The sequence below is a fragment of the Elephas maximus genome, chromosome 11, assembly GCF_024166365.1.
Source record: "Elephas maximus indicus isolate mEleMax1 chromosome 11, mEleMax1 primary haplotype, whole genome shotgun sequence".
Lineage (NCBI taxonomy): Eukaryota > Metazoa > Chordata > Mammalia > Proboscidea > Elephantidae > Elephas > Elephas maximus.
The window spans coordinates 86920985-86941091 of record NC_064829.1 but is presented as its reverse complement, the minus strand read 5'-3'; the positions used below and the strand labels follow the sequence as shown (position 1 = coordinate 86941091).

The 20107-nt window shown below is 45.6% G+C and overlaps 1 long non-coding RNA gene and 1 pseudogene across 1 annotated transcript; both read right to left on the bottom strand.

Annotated features, from left to right (window-relative positions):
* Positions 1-14063: 14063 nt before the first annotated feature.
* Positions 14064-18806, bottom strand: LOC126085505 (uncharacterized). The gene is made up of 3 exons (XR_007519290.1): positions 18560-18806; positions 14568-14772; positions 14064-14127 (listed from the first exon to the last, which is right to left on the bottom strand). It is a non-coding gene; the product is annotated as an uncharacterized LOC126085505 (long non-coding RNA).
* On the bottom strand, positions 14298-14416 carry LOC126086382 (uncharacterized; annotated as a pseudogene).
* Positions 18807-20107: the final 1301 nt, after the last annotated feature.

Genomic DNA, 20107 nt, shown 5'->3' with positions numbered 1-20107 from the left:
TCACAATAAGTTTATTCTGCCTGTTCCCAAGTATAGAGCAAAAGTGTGCCACTGCTTGGTGGCAGTAAGAGTGCAGATGCTTTGATTTTAATTGTTCAGTTGGTTTTTAAAGTGGAGATGTCTTATGCTGAACCTTCCCTACTGGCTCATCTGGTTCCCCATAACGAGGGGCACCATCTGGAAGGTGATTGCCCAGAAGGAAGAACAAAATCCAGGTGACTATAGAACCACAGATGCCCTATAGTGGCCCCAGAGGGGACACTGTCAGCCTGCAGAGAAAACAGGGGAGGCCCTCTGGGCACTTGTTGAGATAAAAGTTCCTCTATATGTTTAAAAATAAAAAGTTTTTTTTAAAGCAGAACCCAGCATCAGGGCTCAGACAGAGGCAGGCAGGGTGGGCTGGATTTCAGTGCCCATTTCCCACCTCAGCTGGTTCCCAGAAAAGTGAGCACACTATACAACTATAACTCCACAGCCCAGACTGGCCGACACACAGAGAAATGGTACACGTGGTCCCTATAATAAAGTAAGTTATTAAGTTTAATCTAAAACATGAAATTTCTCTAGAAAAGGGAGATCATTATTGTTTGTGCACAAGTTGTAATCTTGGCTTTCTTTCCTTTGTTCTACATATATTTTGTGTGTGTCCACTAGGTGCCAGGGATACAGTGATGAACAGAAAGCAAAAGCAGACTCAATCCCTGCTTTTGCAGAGTTTAGAGTCTAGTAAGGGAGAAAGTCATTGGTGAAATAACTATACCAATAAAAGTATAATTATAAGCTGAGGTAACTGCTCCTGAGCAAGGTAAGTCTATATACACCTATGACATGGGAACCTGATCTAGGCTAGCAGTCCAAAAGAAGTGACCCCAACGTGGGATCAGAAGAATAAGCAAGCATTATGGACCAAAGCAGTGAGCAATGGAGAGGCAGGATCATTCCAGTCGGAGAGAATAGCACCTACAAAGTCCTGGACCTGGAAAGAGGACAGTATAGTCAGATGCTAAAAGAAACCCATATGACTGAAATGCAAATAAGAAGAAAAGTGTTCAGGGGTGGGGAGGTCTGAGGACCAGATCAGGAAACCATTTGGGTCTTCTCAAGATCAATGAGGAGCCACTGAGATCTTGTCAGAGGGTTGATAGGATCAGACTTGCATTTGAAAAGCACAGCCCAGGCTGTTGTTTGAAGGAAGGAATGGTGACTAGGGAAGGGGGGGGGGGGGGGAAAACAAGCCTGTTGCCTTCCAGTCTATTCCGACTCATCATGACCCTACAGAACAGGGTAGAACTGCCCCATAGAGTTTCCAAGGAGCGCCTGGTGGATTTAAACTGCAGACCTTTTGGTTAGCAGCCAAAGGACTAAGAGCTAGGAGAAGGCTCAAGCAGTCCAGGTGGAAGATGATAGTAGTTCGGAACTGAGATTAGGGTAGCAGCAGTGAAGAAAAGAAGTGGATCACTTAAAGACACATTTAGAAGGTGAAATGGACAAGACTTGGTTTGGACATGGCTGACTGAGGTGTCAAGGTCAATAGTGTAAATGATGGAGGGGGGAAACACTGGAAAGAGGATGACTCTCATGCCTGGAGATCACCAGCTTGGTCTTGACCATACTGAGTATGGCCATTGAGACTTCTGGGTATTAATGTTGAAAAGATCCTTAGAAATACAGGTCTCGATCAAAGAAGACAGTCTGGGACAGAAAGATAAACTTCAAAGTCACCATAACGTGGATAAGTGCAGTCATGAATGTGGATGAGAATGCACATGGAGAGAGAATACAGGTAGACTGAACACAAAGGGTTGCACTAGATGGAGGTTGCTTCTTAAGGTTGCTCCCACTATGTGATTATATTACTTTTATATCACAGTAAAGTTAAAATACAAATCATTTTGTAGACAACCACCTTCCAAGTCTTTGCCCATACTTGCAAAATTATGACAAATAAGATAAAGGAAACTTGTAAATGATACATTTAAATGCTGCTGTTATATAATTGCCAAAACATTAGATCCCATACTGATAGAAAATAATTCTAGAAATAATTTCTTCAGAAGAAAATTTTCAGATATGTTGATTAAAATAATCTAGATTAAGGTTTGCAAAACTACTGCAAGGAGTGTCGGGATTAAGCTTGGTGTTGTATATGACCACAGTACAATTTATTTTACAGTTTAATGGCAAACAAACCAAATAATAAGTGGACTAATAATTAGTGGAACCATAATCAGTGGAACACTGGTATACTATGGGAACAATAAACCAAAATACTAAACCTGTTGCCATTGAGTCGATGAACAATCGGAGGAACAATTTACTCAGGCAGACACCGGAGAAGGGCTTCCCAGGGGAAGTGATATCTAGAGGATATCTAGGGATAGCAAAATGTATCCAGGCAAAGAAAGGGAGAGAAAAGTACTCCAGGAAAAGAGATGGTCTGTCCCGAGGCCAGAAGGAAAAAGGGAACAAGGCATATTGTAGAAACTAAAGGAAAGTCAATACAGTTACCAGTGAGAGGGAGAGGAGATTGTAAAACCAGTCAGTGACAGATCTTGCCCAGTTTCACAGAGTAAATTTATTCCAAGGGCAATGAGGAGCCGCTGAGGGGCTTAAAGCAAGGGGGTGATCTAAGTAAGTATATGCTTTGGAAAGGTCACTCCTGCTTCCATTTTTAGTAACTGTTTAAGATAATTTCACAACCCATACAAATCCCAGTCTGTCATGTGGAAATAAATGAAGATCACCAAAATGAGAACAAAGTTGTTGTTGTTGTTAGGTGCCATCGAGTTAGTTCATAGCAACCCTATGTACAACAGAATGAAACACTGCCCGGTCCTGCACCATTCTCACAATTGTTCTTATGCTTGAGCCCGTTGTTGCAGCCACTATATCAATCCAAGTCATTGAAGGTTGTTATGGATTGAATTGTGTCCCCCCAAAATTTATGTCAACCTTGCTAGACCATGACTCCCAGTATTGTGTCATCTGATGTGATTTTCCTATGTGTTGTAAATCCTATGTTAATGAGACAGGGTTGGAGGCAGTTATATTAGTGAAGCAGGACTCAATCTACAAGATCAGGTTGTGTCTTAAGTCAATCTCTTTTAGATATGAGAGAGAAACAAGCAGAGAGACAGGGAGACCTCATACCACCAAGAGATAGTGCCCAGAGCGGAGTGTGTCCTTTGGACCCAGATTCCCTGCACTAAGAAGCTCCAGCCAGGGGAAGATTGATAAAGAAAAAGATCTTCCTCCAGAACCGATAGAGACAGAAAGCCTGCCCCTGGAGCTGACGCCCTGAATTCGGACTTTTAGCAGACTAGACCACGAGAGAATAAACTTCTGTTTGTTGAAGCATTCCACTTGTGGTATTTATTGTAGCAGTACAGGATAACTAAGACAAGGGACTTCCTCTCTTTCCGATGACCCTCTACCAAACGTAATGTCCTTCTCCAGGAACCTGTCCCTCCTGATAACATGTCCAAAGTATGTGAGATGACGTCTTCCCATCCTTGCTTCTAAGGAGCATTCTGGCTGTACTTCTTCCAAGACAGATTGGTTCCTGCTTCTGGTAGTCCATGGTATATTCAGTATTCTTTGCCAACACCGTAATTCAAAGGCATCAATTCTTCTTCAGTCTTCTTTATTCATTGTCCAACTTTCACATGCATATGAGGCAACTGGAAAACACCATGACTTGGGTCAGGCGCATCTTAGTCCTTAAAGTGACATCTTTGCTTTTTTAACACTTTAAAGAGGTCTTTTGCAGCAGATTTGCCCAGTGCAATGTATCCTTTGCTTTCTTGACTGCTCTTTCCATGGGCATTGATTGTTGATGCAAGTAATATGAAATCCTTGACAACGTCAATATTTTCTCCATTTATCATGATGTTGCTTATTGGTCTAGTTGTGAGGATTTTTGTTTTATGTTGAGGTGTAATCCATACTGAAGGCTATAGTCTTTGATCTTCATCAGTAAGTGCTTCAAAAGTCCTCTTCACTTTCAGCAAGCAAGGTTGTTTCATCTGCATATCGCAGGTTGTTAATGAGTCTTCCCCCAATCCTGATGCCACATTCAGCAATATTTTACTTGAATGTGATATTAATAATATTGTTCAATAATTTTCATATTCAGTTGGATCACCTTTCTTTGGAATGTGTACAAATAAGGATCTTTTCTAGTTAGTTGGCCAGGTAGCGGTTTCCAAATTTCTTGGCATAGATGAGTGAGCCCTTCCAGCATTGCATCTGTCTCTTGAAACATCTCAATGGGTATTCCATCAGTTCCTGGAACCTTGTTTTTTGCCATTGCCTTTCAGTGCAGCCTGGATTTCTTCCTGCAGTACTGCCAGTTCTTGATCATATGCTACCTCCTGAAATGGCGGAATGTCAACCACTTCTTTTCGGTAAATGTGACTCTGTGTATTCCTTCTATCTTCTTTTGATGCATCCTGCATTGTTCAAAATTTTTCCCATAGAATCCTGCAATATTGCAACTCAAGGTTTGAATTTTTTCTTCAGCTCCTTCAGCTTGAAAAATACCAAGTGTATTTCGGTTTTCTAACTCCACATCTTTGCACGTTTCATTATAATACTTTACTTTGTATTCTTGAGCCACCCTTTGAAATCATCTGTTTAGCTCTTTTATTTCATCGTTTCTTCCTTTCGCTTCAGTTACTCTACGTTCAAGAGCAAGTCTCAGTCTCTTCTGACATCCATTTTGGTCTTCTCTTTCTTTTCTATCTTTTTAATGACCTTTTGCTTGGAGTCCTGGTGGCGAACTGGTTAAGGGCTCAGCTGCTAACCAAGAAGTCAGCAGTTCGAACCCACCAGCCACTGCTTGGAAACCCTATGGGGCAGTTCTACTCTGCTTATAGAGTCTCTATGAGTCAGAATCGGCTCGACGGCAATAGGTTTTGCTCTCTTTTTTTTTGAAGTCCTTGATGTCATCCCACAACTCATCCGGAGCTTTGGTCATTAGCGTTCAATGCATCAAATCTATTCTGGTTTTCCTTCCCTGGTGTTAGGGGGCTCCTCTCTTTCCTGCCTCTGGGATGGCTCATTTCTGACCAGTCCTCTTGGTATGCCACAATTACCTTATTTGCACAGTCCCACCCAATCACTTGGGTAGGAGCTACAAGACTATGGCAAGAAAGTCCACACGAAAATGATCAATCATACCACAGGCCACCCCCTGGCTTTTCTAGCCATGGTTCTTTCATACTTGGAGGATGACTTCACCCTCCCAATCATTTCACCAGTCCAAAATAGTCATTAACAATTAGCCCTGCAGTAGGACAAGAGTTCTCAGGGCAAGGTTACTCAGGTACCAGCCACTTCAGTCTGCTGCAGATGTCCATCTGATCTAGTCAGGTTCTCCAAGTCATCTTGGCTTCACTCTTTCTGGTGTCTGATAAAATTTAACTGAGAGAAAATTATTCCCTTGCTCTGAGCCTCACCAGGTATCAGCATAGCAAAACCTTTAAGGGACTTTAGGTTCAGCCCCTGTACTTTAGTCCAGCAGTGCCTCCCCCTTAGTCCATTCATTACAGCTTCTACAGTTTTTAGAATTACAATTAACCCTGTTAACAATCAACACTCACAACTGAGTCACATAATCCCATCAGCATCCCCCCACCCTCTCTTCCCCAGATGCACCAGGAAAAGAGGAATATATTTGGTGGGGATTCCCCTTATCCTCCTCGTTTAATGTAAGCACACTCATGAAAGTGTGTAAGCCAGCCACTTGATGCCTTCATCTCCCACCCATTTTAGATAGCCAATGTTTAAATTGCCCGTCTCTGTCAAACCAGTATACTGAGGAGACAAGCATGTTCCTTGGTCTTGAAGAATCTTCTGTTCCAGTTGGAATTTTGAGCATCTGCATCCATTAGCAAAGTTCAGTTCACAGCAAGCCATCAAATCTGTAGCAATCTACACAAGTTCACGGTGTCAAACATCTTTCTTTCTCTTCATTCTGGTTCTGGTCAGCTCATCCCTAGCCATCCAAGCTGGGTCACAATGGGCCTTAGACTTGAGAGTTCACACACACCTCCTAGCACTTCAGACAGCCCCTTCACACTCCCTCATCCCTAGCCCCCTCAGGGTTCCACCCATAAACACACGAGTCCACACAATTTCCTTTGCTTCTGACCAGCCAGCCCTTCCTCTTACTCTCTCATCCCTAGCACTTATGGGCTAGATCAATGGGTGCCAATGGAACGTGACCAAACTCTGCCAGTCTCTTCATTGATGCACTTTCTCCACTTCCGCTCATTGAGTGGTCCCAGGTGGTCACTACAAGGGAGCATACCAAGCTGCCCACTCAATGGTTACCTTTAACTTCCAGCCCAGGGGGCTTCTGCATAGATGGACACTGACTTTTCCTGCCTGGATGCATCCAAGAGGAAACTGCTTAATCAAAATTCAAAAAGCAAAATGGTCACTGTGATGGTTAAGATTTTGTGTCAGCTTGGCTGGGCCATGATTCTCAGTGTTTTGGCAGTCACATAATGTTGTTATCATTTCCCTGTTGAGATTTGATAAGTGATCATTCCCATGATGGGATCTGCTCATTGGTACCTGTGGGGGTGGGGCCCATGGCAGCTCACTGACCCCTCAGTCTTCATCTCTCTGCCTTCTGCCACCTGGCTTTTTCTGCTCGTCTTGCTGGGGCTTGTGCTTGTTCTAGATACTGCAGCTGGCTTCTGTTCATCTGACCTCCAGTTCTTGGGACTTGAGCTAACAGCTTGCCTGCCAATCTTGTGATTTGTCAATCTTCACAGCCTGCTACAGCCCTGCTCTCCCGCCTGCCGATCTTGGGTTTGCCAGCCCCTGTGGCTACGTGAATCAGGAGAATCCGCTTTCCTGTCCTACAGACTTGGGATGTTACAGCCTCCAAAGCCGGTGTGAGCCATTTCCTTGATATAAAACTCTTTTTCTCTATCTATATACAAAAAAAAAAAAAAATTTTTTTTTTTTTTTTATATACATACATATGCTTTACTGGTTTTGCTTCTCTAGAGAACTCAGCCTAAGACAGTCATTTCTTTTTCTCTGCAAGTCCTTCCTTCAAATGCAAATCTTCTGTTCTCTCAGCAGATCTAAGTAGTTCTGCATGTCTTTTCAAATGCAAACTTGAAGTTCTTTTTTACCTAAGCCCTCTGTCTATACACAGGCTACTACTGGCTTGAAACAAAAAGCCTGTGTTTTTCCTGGGCAAATCCTAGTTCTCCTTTTAGTGTATCTAATTAAGTATTGGCTGAAGGCAGAGTTACATGTTCTCTGTAATCTGTAATACCCAATATTGATTTCTACCATACAGGGAACTGCCAGAAATTCAAGCTGGATTCAGAAGAGAATGTGGAACGAGGGATATCATTGCTGATGTCGGATGGATTGTGGACTACCAGAAGGTGTTTACCTGTGTTTTATTGACTACACAAAGGCATTCAACTGTGTGGATCATAACAAATTATGGATAACACTGTGAAGAATGGAAATTCCAGAACATTTAATTGTGCTCATGAGGAACATGTACATAGGCCAAGAGGCATTTGTTCAAATATGATAAGGGGATACTGCATGGCTTAAAATCAGGAAAGGTGTGCATCTGGGTTGTGGCCTTTCACTATACTTATTCAATCTGTCTACTGAGCAAATACTCTGAGAAGCTAGACTGTATGAAGAAGAATGTGGCATCAGGATTGCAGGAAGACTCACTAACAACCTGCGCTATGCAGGTGATGCATTTTTGCTTTCTGAAAGTGAAGTGGACTCGAAGGACTTACTGATGAAGATTAAATGCTACAGCCTTCAGTATGGGTTACAACTCAACATAAAAAAAAAAAAAGAAAACAAAAATCATTACAAATGGACCAATAAGTAATATCATGATAAATGAAGAAAACATTGAAGTTGTCAAGAATTTCATTTCACTTGGATCAACAATTAATGCCCATGCAAGCAGCAATCAAAAAATCAAATGAAATATTATATGAGACCACTATGATAAGAACTCAAGAAAAGGTTTAAACACAGAAGAAAACATTCTTTGATGGTTATGAGGGTGGGGAGGGAAGGAGGGGGTATTCACTAATTAGATAGTAGACAAGAATTATTTTAGGTGAAGGGAAGGACAACACACAATACAGAGGAAGTCAACAAAACTGGACTAAACCAAAAGCTAAGAAGTTTCCTGAATATAACCAAACACTTTGAGGGACAGAGTAGCAGGGGTTGGGGTCTGGGGATCATGGTTTCAGGGGACATCTAGGTCAATTGGCATAACAAAGTGTATTAAGAAAATGTTCTGCATCTCACTTTGGTGAGTGGCATTCTGGGGTCTTAAAAGCTAGTGAGCAACCATCTAAGATGCATCAAATGGTCTCAACCCACCTGGAGCAAAGGAGAATGAAAAACACCAAAGACACAGGAAAATAGGACCCCAAGAGACGGAAGGGTCACATAAGCCAGAGATTCCATCAGCCTGAGATTGGAAGAACTAGATGGTACCTGGCTACCACCAACGACTGCCCTGACAGGGAACACAACAGAGAATCCCCGACAGAGTAGGAGAAAAGTGGGATGTAGACCTCAAATTCTAGTAAAAAGACCAGACTCAATGGTCTGACTGAGACTGGAGGGACCTCAGAGGTCATGGTTCCTTGACTCTCTGTTAGCCCAAAACTAAAATCACTCCTGAAGCCAACTCTTCGGACAAAGATTAGACTGGACTATAAGACATAAAATGGTACTGGTGAGAAATGTGCTTCTTAGCTCAAGTAGACACACGAGATCATGTGGGGAGCTCCTGTCTGGAGGTGAGATGAGAAGGCAGAGGGTGACAGGAGCTGGTTGAATGAACACGGGAAATACAAGATGAAGAGTAGGAGTGTGCTGTCATATTGTAGGGAGAGCAACTAGGGTCACATAATAACGTATGTATACATTTTTGTATGAGAAACTGACTTGAATTGTAAACTTTCATTTAAAGCACAATAAAAATAAAATAAAATGGCGTATTGCATTGGACAAATCTGCTGCAAAAGACCTCTTTAAAGTGTTAAGAAGCAAAGATGTTACTTTTGAGAACAAATGTGTGCCTGACCCAAGCCATGGTGTTTTCCAATCACTTCATATATATGCAAAAGCTGGACAGTAAATTAGGAAGTCCAAAGAAGAATTGATGCCTTTGAATTATGGTGTTGTTAAAGAATATTGAATATACCATGGACTACCAAAAGAATGAACAAATCTGTCTTGGAAGAAGTACAGCGAGAATGCTCCTTAGAAGCAAGGATGGCAGGACTTCATCTTACATACTTTGGACATGTTATCAGGAGGAACCAGTCCGTGGAGAAGGACGTCATCCTTAGTAAAGTAGAGGGTCAGTGAAAAAGAGGAAGATCCTCAACGAGATGGATTGACACAGTGGCTGCAACAATGGGCATAAGTATAACAATGATTGTGAGGATCAGGAAGAACCAAGCAGTGTTTTGTTCTATTGTACATAGGGTTGCTATGAGTCAGAACCAACTCAACTTGACAGCACCTCACAAAAATCACACACTTGGATCCGTTTTACAACACTAGGTAGAAGAAACATTCAATATCCATAGTACATTCAAATAAACACATAACCCTTTTTAAAACTTTCCAGCTTCATCTTCTCCACCCCTTGACTATCTTCCCATTCATATGCACGTGGCCTTGGGCCTCTGGTTGAGTGGAACCAGTAGAAGCTGGCCCCTACCAATCGTTCTGCTTATCTGGACCGGATTTTGCCCCAGGTTTTTTTTTACTCTAGATGCAGCATAAAGTTCTTTTCAGCCATTACAGGTAACAACAACCAAAGTAACCATCTAAGAATCAAAAGGTTCACTTCCTACTCCTTCATTCTTTCCCTTGCAAAGTCCTATGCTTTCATGAGTCTGAAGCCATTGCGAAGAATCCCGCTTCTGACATCAACTGTAAAAATGGTGTGGGGATGGTGTCTGAACTCCTCTAACTCCACAAGAGGGAAGGAGAATCAAGATCAACAACCCAAGGCTGATTCCTATGAGGCAGAGGTCAAACATGCCTCCTCTTTCGGCCATCTTTACCAATTCTGACACCAACATCCCTCCCACGGCACTATTTCTGTGCTGTTTGATAATTCACTGCAATGGCCATACAGAACTCACAGACAATACTCACAATTATGGGGTTTATTAGGGAAGTAACAGGTTACAATTCAGGCTCAGGAACACTCAGAATACAATTCTTCCATCAGGACAGCTTCTTTCCAGCCATGCCGCAGGCACACCTCTCCCTGGCCCTTGGCCTTTCCCAACCTCACTTAAGTGTTACAAAGCTCTTTTAGCTCTGCTGATAAGTGCCCAGAGACACCCCACTCCTCCAGTTAAGCCTTGGCCCAAAGGCATTCAGCTTTCTCACTCCGTGGGTTGGGAAGCCCAAGGCACCATCTCCTGCCCATCTCCACTGCTGGTCTCTCCTGCCACTGTTTCTGTGCCACCGCTTCAGTGTTATAGCTCTCTTTCTCTCTCAGTCTCCTGGTTCCAGAAGCTTCTCAGCACAGGGGTCTCAGGCCCAAAGGACACACTCTGCTCTTGGGTCTTCCTCCCTGGTTGTAGTGGAATCCTTTCTTTCCTGCCTCTGGGATGGCTCATTTCAAGCTCAAAGAGATGGCAAAACTGACAAATTCCCAAGGTTACAATTACCTTATCTTCACAGTTCTACCCAATCACTTGGCTGGAAGTTACGAGACCATGGTAAGGAAAAAGGCCACACAAAAGCGATCCATCCCACCGCACGTACTTAAGGATGCAGTTGTTGGGAGCAGGCTGTTGATCCTAGGATGTGATTAAATGCTGGATCTTTTGGGATGGAATATTCTGGCAAGAGGAAGAAAACATTTTAAATATTTGAGTTTTAATTAAGTGAATGTGTATTTAACTTAAGAATATACCTAAAGCTGAACACAAATGTCACGATCTACTTTTTATCCCTAAAATGGAACTTTTTTACATTATAAAAGCAACGCATTTGTTGAAATAGTCTATATTTAAGAACGTTAGGTAACACTTGGAAACCCCTCTACCCCACAAACCCAAACCCAACCCACTACCGTTGAGTCCATTCCAACTCATAGCAATCCCATAGTGTTTCCAAGGCTGTAAATCTCTACAGAAGAGGTTGCCACATCTTTCTTCCATGGAGCAGCTGGTGGTTTCGAACCGCCGACCTTTCAATTAACCGTTGACCCTCAATAATTTTGTCCTCCAGAGGTAGCCCAATGGTAATTTTCTAGATCTCCTTCCAGACTTCTAATGCATGTCTAGTAAGTAGGTGGTGACACTTGGGCTTGTGTGAGCAGGTCTCTGCTAGCCCTGAACAGGAATTAACTCCTTTGGTCTTCATAACAACCCTATGGAGATAGCTCTGCCATCATCCCCAATTCACAGAGGATATGCCTCTAAACATCCATATTTTATTTGTAAGTAGATCCTGATCTGCTTTAGATGAAAGGCTATTTAAATTGTGCAATACAAGGGAATAAACAAGCTGTTCTATTTCTATTACAGGAAATCTAGGCTTTTAATTCCCAGATCTTAGACTACATAAATGCAAAATAGACTTAAAAAAAAATCATAAGATTAACATAAAAAGAAAAATATTTCCTATCATAAGATGATTGTGTAAAAAATTATTTTTCAAAAGTCTTGACCTTCAGAATTTCAGCCAGAGCAAAGCCAAAGGCACCCTGTGTTTCCACTAACCACCAAGCCTGCGGACAGTACCTGCAGGAAAGGCCCACAGACACTGCTCGCATGGGGTGACTGGGCCCCTCGAGGTACACAGACAGGCCCTGGACACAACCTTCACCACCACCACTCCCCCTGTCCTTCCAAGCTGTCCTTGTGCCCTGGCCCCATCCTCCGCCCACTCTGCACCTGCCATCTATGCCCTGTATTGGAAGCCTCCCTTGTCTGTGCCTGCTCTCCTTGGAAGAGAAACACCCTTGCACCTCCCTGGAGTGGTGGTGGTGGTTATGTGCTATTGAGTCAATTCTGACTCATAGTAACACCATGTGACAAAGCAAAACTGCCCCATAGGGTTTCCTAGGCACAGGGCTGTTATAAGGATCAAGTGGGAGGTGCTTAGAGGGATGCACGAATCACACACACCCAGCACACGCCATCCCCCTCCGGCTGTGCACCCAAGTACCATCAGCTTCCCCATGATGGCCTCCTTCCCCTGGAGCTATTCTTCCCAGGGGAGGTGTAACACATCCTTCTTGGGCAGGAAAGGACACGAGGAAAAAACTACTTAGTTTCCAGCAAGCTCCACAGCTACAGAAGAGCTGAGGGGGAGGACAGGGACTCTGAATGGGGCTCAGGGCACGAGTACAACCTCACAAGAAAGAAGGGCTGTGGGGTGACAGTCCCAACAACAGCTGAGTCGTGAGCCCCAGATGGAATCAGGGTGAAATCACTGCCCTTCAAAGCACAGGCATAGAGAATCCGAGCATCTGTGCCTTTCCAGCCCCCACAGGGCCTTCCTGGTGCCTCTGTGTTCTGCCTCCTCAGGTCTCTCTCTCTCTCTCTCACACACACACACACACCCCTCCCTCAGGGAAATGGATCTACCTTGCTTTTTCCCAGAGGTTCTTGCAGGGGGTGCTTTGGAGTCTGGAACCCTGACTATGTGCCTGTGCACATAGGCGTGTGTGCAGTGTGCACACATGTATGTGTGTGTGCACGCGTGTTTGCACTCATGGAGTGTGCATACGTGAGTTGTCTTTGGAGAAGCAACCTGGGGCCTTGCAGAATCTTTCAGACTGTCAGAGGGGTTTGTGGCCACAGAAAGGGTCAGAATGGCTATTGAACAGAAGCTGGCACTTGGCCATCACATTCTAGAACCCTGTCCAGTGGCAACTCCACCCCTTGCATGTCCATGAATCACACACGCCCAGCAAGTCAAGGGAAGGGGTCTAATCTCTTCCAGGATCAGAATTTCTAACCCTCTGCTTCCTCCTCCTGCTGCCTTCAGCACCACAGTTACTTCCCCACAAGGCTGATGTCACCTCTCCAATCATTAGCTATGTGCTCCCTCTGGCTGCGGTGCTCCCCTCTTGCCTCCTCTATCAAGGCCCCAGGGGATCTGTGTACACATTAGTGTGTGAGAAGCTGCCATGGGCAGCCGGTGCCATCTTGGCCTCTACCTGCACAACCCCACGATATCACTAACAGCACTGCCCACTTCTAAAGCCTTGGTGTCAAAGGTCACCCTCTCCAACCACCTCGCTCCCTCCAGAACCCAGGCTGCCACTTTCCTCCCACTGGGACCTCCAGGGCCTTCCCCTGCCCACCCTGCCCCTCACTGCTATTTCCTGAGTCGGTGTCCTCGTGCCCACCCATCTCTCCTGTGACCACCTCCTGAGTTTGTTCTTGGAGATGAAGAGAGGCCTAACTTAGGGACAGGATTAGGAAGCTCTGCCCATGAAGCCAGGATTGACTTTCCAAGTATCCCTGCTTAAAATCCACAACAACATCCAGTGACTTTGAGGAAAAATCCAAACCGAGTCCTCAGTGTGGGGTGCAACGCCCACCCCACCTTGTGGTTTCCTCTCCCCTGTTCTTCCTTCACCTCAACACAATTCCTACTCTGCCACACAGCCTTTCTTACACTGACAGCTCCTATGAGATCACCCTTTGCTTGGCTGATTCCATTTTGGTACACCATAATGGTGGCATTTCATTGGGGAAAGGAGGAGTTATTCAATAAATGGAGTTGAGACAACTGAGCAGCCCTGGGGGAAGGGAGTTGGCCTAACTCACGGTTGGCGCCAAAATAAATTCCAGAGCAGATGAAACGTTTAAACATGAAAATTGAAACTAGAAAAATACTAGGAAGTAAATACGAGAGTCAACCCCAACTCACGGCGATCCCATGTGTGTCGGAGGAGGCTGTGCTCCACAGGGTTTTCAGTGGCTGAGTTTTTGGAAGTAGATCTCCAGGCCTTTCTTTCCTCTGAGGTGCCTCTGGGTGGATTTGAATATCCAACCTTTCTGTTAGCAGCTGAGCACATAACCATTTGCACCTCCCAGGGCCTCCTTTTCCTCTCTAACCAAAAGAAAAAACCTATTGCCATCAAGTTGATTCTGACTCATAGCAACCCTATAGGAAAAATAGAACTGCCCTCACAGGGTTCCCAAGGAGCTACTGGTGGATTCGAACTGCTGACATTTTGGTTAGCAGCCAAGCTCTTAATCACTGTGCTACCAAGGCTCCAAAGCCTACAGCACCTGGTATTCCCAGGCAGTCTCCCATCCAAGTAGTAACCAGAATCGACCCCGCTTTGCTTCCAAGATCAGATGAAATTGGGTGTGTTCGGGGTGGTATGGACATACATTTTCCTCTCTAGGATGCACAGACTATTTTCATTACACAATTAAGCCTATCTAGGGTTGTTAACACACCTGAGTGCCAACCCGCCCTCCCCAGTTATGACCTCAGAGACAGCAGATGAAGTTGCACCCAGCTGTTCCATCTGATTCACTCACATCTTCGATAATGGGAACTAGTGCATTGAGGGAAGAGGGTCTTTGAAGGCACTTTAGGAGCTGGCCGTAGTCCTGCAGCTGCATTATTGAGGTGGAGGGCAGTTTCGACATCCTCTCTATGGGGAAGAGGGTCCTGGGCTAAGGCAAAGTCTTCAATTGAAGGGAAAGGTAGTTCTTCCAGTTGATTAAAAATTCTCGAGGAACCCTGCAAAGTGTAAGATGAAAAAATACTATTTGGCACTTTCTGCCCACCATGTCTGACCTTGTGTTTCCTACACTTGCTGTAGATAAACCCAAGACCAGGAAGACTTCAGAGCTGTGGAGAAGAAAAGCTTCATTTGGGGGATGCTCAGAAAAACCTACACGCAGGTGTCTCTGCAAAACATTAGATGCTGTTATGGACCCTGCAGAAGAAGATGGAGAAAGGAGAGAGAAACTAGTGGAGAATAATAAAGTTGCTAAATCTAAGGTCATGGTTCTCAAACTTCAGAGCACACCAGAGTCACCTGCAGGGCTGGGCCCACAGAGAACGTCCAGCTCAGCAGGTGTGAACATTTCTCACACTTCCCCAGGTGATGCTGGTTTTGCCGTTTGGAGACCACACTTTGAGAACCTCTGGTTGGATGGGATCTTTTTTTAAAAAAAAGAATAAAGAAATATGATAAGGAAAGCAAAGTAGAACTCTTAAGAGGGAGGTGATACCATAGTATTACCCAGACCTGGCTAGATTAGGGAGTTTTTAGAAGAACAGATTTGGGAGAAACAATTCAAGTTGGGAACTGTTTCCCTTCCTGTTTTTCATTTAACCAGGACACAGTTTCTTAAGTTCTAAGGACCAGTAAATGTTAATAATAAACTTCCTGAACAAAGTAACAGGGGTCGCAAAACTCTAGCTAATGCCACGTCAGGGTTCTGGGACGACTAAGAATCCCATCAAAAGGAATAGATTGCTGGGGTGTGGGCGGGGCACAAATTTGCTTTCCTTAATCTTGTTTTCAGTACACAGGAGGCGTTTATCCAATGCATTTACCACCATGTCTGGGTACAGGACACTGACATGTTAGAATTTTAAAAATCAAGTTTACCAGCATTATCCTTTAAAGGAAGTTGTTAATTAGCATACCCTTGCATCATACTTATTTCATTAGACATCTCAAATTCTGTGTTCATGAGACATGAATGCCCAGTATAGACAAGGGAATCCTATTCCCTCATCCCCTCAGAAGAATACAAAATTCAAACATACACAGATAGACAACCAATACTTATAATTTGCCCAAACTAAAAAATAAAGGGCAGGTGCCATTTAGAAAGTGTGAAGTTATCCCGCTTATAAGTATCCATCCAGTGACGTGATCAAGTTCATCACATCTACAAAAACCCAAATCAAATTTGTGATTTTTGCTGATCAATAGTGACAGAGAGCACGTGAAGCACATTGTAGTTGGTACCCACATAGAGCACGCTCAACTATGCCCTGTCAGCGTTAAAGTGACAATAATAAAGATGAAAAAACTTGTCCCAATTTGCTCCCATATTGGGCTCTCAGCCATGTTTCGTTCAAGGTGTCTCAAGAAAGCAAAGACTGTTTTAAAGACTCTATGCCAATGACACAATAGGTACAGTGGCCAAGACTTCTAGAAGATGCAGGCAGATTTTAAAGCAAAAAGAGAGGGAGAATTTCCCTTTTCTGCAGCACGTTAGGGAGGTGCTGCACAGTGGGTGATTGATTTTCCATGAGACCAGTTGTATATCGATTCACTTCCTGCTCTCCAAGGCCCTCAAAGCCAGAATAGCCATCCTCTACAGATGAAGACACACATACCAAGCCTATACGTAATCAACAGGAAGGTGACGTGAGCAAGAGAGGGCTGCAGAGAACAGATTCTTTAACTCTCTACTAATATTAAGCATTCAGCAGATAGATGGGAAATTAATATGAAAAGAATGGAAGTAAAAGTTCTGGAACACAGTTGACACTCTGATCTTTTTAAAGAATCAGAAATAGTGACATGAATAAAGCTCAGGCTCTGAAGCTGCTTCTTCGAAGCCAGTCTGGAAACCAGGAATGATAAGCTCAAATACCTGTGGCTCACCTGGCTTAAGGTAAAACCCACATAGCTCAGGATCCCTTAACTCTAAGTTGCGAACAGCCTAGGAAACCCGAAGCTCCTACTCAGTTGATGGCAGGACCTCACTTATGGAGAGCCCTGTGTCATCACTGTGTCCACGTATGTGGTCCTGCAGGGACAGAAGCCTGTCTGGTTACAGGTGGGCCCAGGTCTTGTGGGGGCATTATATAACATCCACATCTATACACATCACTTTTCTAAAGTTCAAACATTCTGAATGCCAAAACGCCCTGGTTCCCACGGCTTCAGATAAGGAAGTGTGGACCTATGTCCACATCTATAGGAGCACAGTCAGCCAGTAGAAGTCTACGGAAATAGCAGTGAGATCCATATAATCAATATTTCCTTCTTGTCCTAACAATCTCTATGAGTCAGAATTAGCTGAAGGGCAACGGGTTTGGTTTTTTGGTTGTAACAATCACACCAACGTGAAAGAAATCTCAGAGGTGCCTCATAATACGTTCCTGAGCACTCATGAGGAACCCAAGATCCAGGTGCTGGCTCATACATAATAATAAACTGCTCTTGCTATTTAAACGATAATGCCATTTACTGCAAGGGTAGAGTTGGGCAAATGTTGTGTAAAAGGTCAAGACACTTCCTATAAAACAAATGTGGGTGATATGTGAGCCTGTCTCTTAATGCTGAGTCAAGCAAAAAAGCCAAATCCATTGCTTATCAACCCAGTCCGCTCACAGCGACCCTACAGGACAGAGTAGAACTGCCCCAAAGGGTTTCCAAGGCTGTAAACATTATAAAGCAGACAGCCACATCTTTCTCCCTCAGAGTGGTTGGTGGGTTGGAAACAACAACCTTTCAGTTTGCAGCCAATGCTTTAACCACTGAACCACCAGGCTCCTTTAATGTCAAGTACCCAACTGCAAATTCTCCTGGTGCCTCTTAAACAGTGTGGGAGGGCTTAGAAGATGGAAAAGGTTTTGTTTTCAAAGTTACTACCATTCTAGTGGACCTTTGCCTCCCCTGCAGCCCCACAGGAGAAGTGCACACATAGGGCAGTGTAGGGGTTGGAGAGAGGGTAGTGGTGGGAAGAACAGACAGGTCAGTGGCAAGAACAGGCACAGAGAGCGTCCCGCCACAGACAGATCACTTCTGCAACGTGATGAAGCCTGCCAAGCCCCCCACCCATGTAGCCCGGGCAGTGAGAACGTTGGACGCCCGGACACCCAGCCAGGGCGTACATCTGCACAAAGAAGTGAGCAGGGAGCTCTCGGGAGGGAAGCACAGCTCACCTCTCTCTCTCCCACCTGGAAGTACTCCCCACGGGGAGAGAACCGCACGGGCTCGGAGCTGCACACCGAGGACCTGCGACCGAGCCCACCGCTGTCTGGCCTGGGCGGCACAGATTTGGACGGAAATACACCTGCGGCCCTGGGGACCGACACATCTGCGTTCTGTCCAAGGCTCAGGTGCGTGCTGATCCCGCGAGGTCCCCACCCTCTTGAGGAGATCGCTCCTGCCACACTCGGGCCGAAGGCCCTGGAGGGGGACTTTCGGCAGCTCGCCGCCGGGGCTCACTTTGAGACCTTGGGGCTGCGCGGGGGTGCCGGACTCGGGTCTCCGCAGCGGGCGCAGCTCCAAGGACCAAAGGGCCGGGGCGGGGGGGTCAGGCCCGCTGTGCGCAAGAGGGCTGTCACCTGCGCACTGCCCCTCCCCCCACACTCCATGTGCACACTCCGGATGCCCCCCAGAGCAGCCAGTTTATGTGCCTCGGTCTCCCCTCTCGGCCCATCCCGGAGCTCTGCTCAGGCCCCAGCTTCGAGAGCCCGGTTCGGGAGTGGTCCCCCCTCCCTCCTGGGTTCCACAGGGGGACTGGAAGGCTCCGCCTCCCAAGAGCCGTACCTGTCCGAGCCCAAAGCCAGGGTGGCCTCTGCAACTTGGGAACGAGTGGCACGCAATCCAGAAATCTCGTCCAGGCCGCTGTCTGCAGAGGAAACGTCTTGAGCTGTTGCCGCTCCTGGGTCAAGTTGGCTACCCTCGCCCAGGGCCCTTCACCTGCGGCCCGAGATGGATCTGGGGCTTGTGGCCCGGAGAGGGCAATGAGGCCGGCGGCAGGTGCGCAGCCCTGTTGCAGGTGCGCAGCCCAAGGCTCTGTGCGGGGCCAGAAGACGTGGGACTCGGGGCGGGGCCCTGGGCGGGGCTCACAGGCCGTGCAGTACCGGAGGCGACCCACCCTCCCCGGACTGTCCCCTTCCCCTTCTGGTAACCTGCCGGCTGTGGCATCTTCAAGCCTTGCTCTCCTGCTTGAGCCCCGGGCTTCACATTTAGCGTGATGAGGTTGGAGAGGAAGGTTTGCCGGGTCTAGTGATGAGAGAAGGGATGTGTGCTGGCCTGGGTGGCCTGGGGTTAAGTGAACATGTCCAGTTAATTCATTTGCAAGTATCTCCCAGTTGCTTTGAGCCAGTGAAGAAACTTTCTGTTTAGCCGTAGATGATGGGTCGAGAACAACAGTCTTCCCAGATAAGAGTGGAGAGTGGGACAACCACAGGGATACCGCCATTCCAGAATTCCAGGCCCCTCCGCCTACTGTGCAGAATGGCCTCTAGGCTGTGAGTGTCCTCTGACCTGGTATGTAGTCCCCGGTCACTGCTCAAGATGGAGAGGAAAAACCACTACATGTTCTCCCATAGGCTTTCAAAATAGGATCTCAAGTAAGGTTGATGGAAATAACACAGCAAGTAGTCTTCTCCTGGCTTGTGAATGCCAACAGTTAAAAGGGGAGAGGAGGGAATAGAAGCTACCACAATCGCCTGCTTACAAACATCTGTCATGCCTGACACTGCTTGTCCTTAGTACTCTGATCAGATTACAGAGTGACTAAAAGGGGACCTACACTGCACTGGGTGGGAGGAGTGCCTGACCAGGCACATCTGTAATCATTAAAGTTGTGTCAGCTTTGCTGGGCCATGACTTTCAGTGGTTTGACAGTTATGATGTTGGCAGTCATATGATGATGTGATCACTTCCATGATGAGATTTGGTATAATGTGATCACCTCCATGATGGGATCTACAGTCAGTAGCTAGTCAGTTGAAAGGGCATTTCCCTGGGGGTGTGGCCTGCATCCAATATAGGTGGACTTTCTGGCAAGGCTCACTGACTTTTTGCTCACTCTGAATCCTCCAGCTGGTTCCTGTTTGTCTGACCTCCTGTTCTTGGGACTAGAGCCAGAAGCTTATCTGCCATCTTGTCTGCCGATCTTGGGATTTGTCAGTCTTTGCAGCCTGCGAGCAAGAACCCTGCTGTCTAACCTGCCAATCTTGGGTTTACAAGCCCCTGAGACTACATGAATCAAGAGAAACCTCCAGCCTGACCCATGGACTTGGGATGTAGCAGCCTCTACAATCACATGAGTCATTTCCTTGATATAAATCTCTCTTATACACGCTT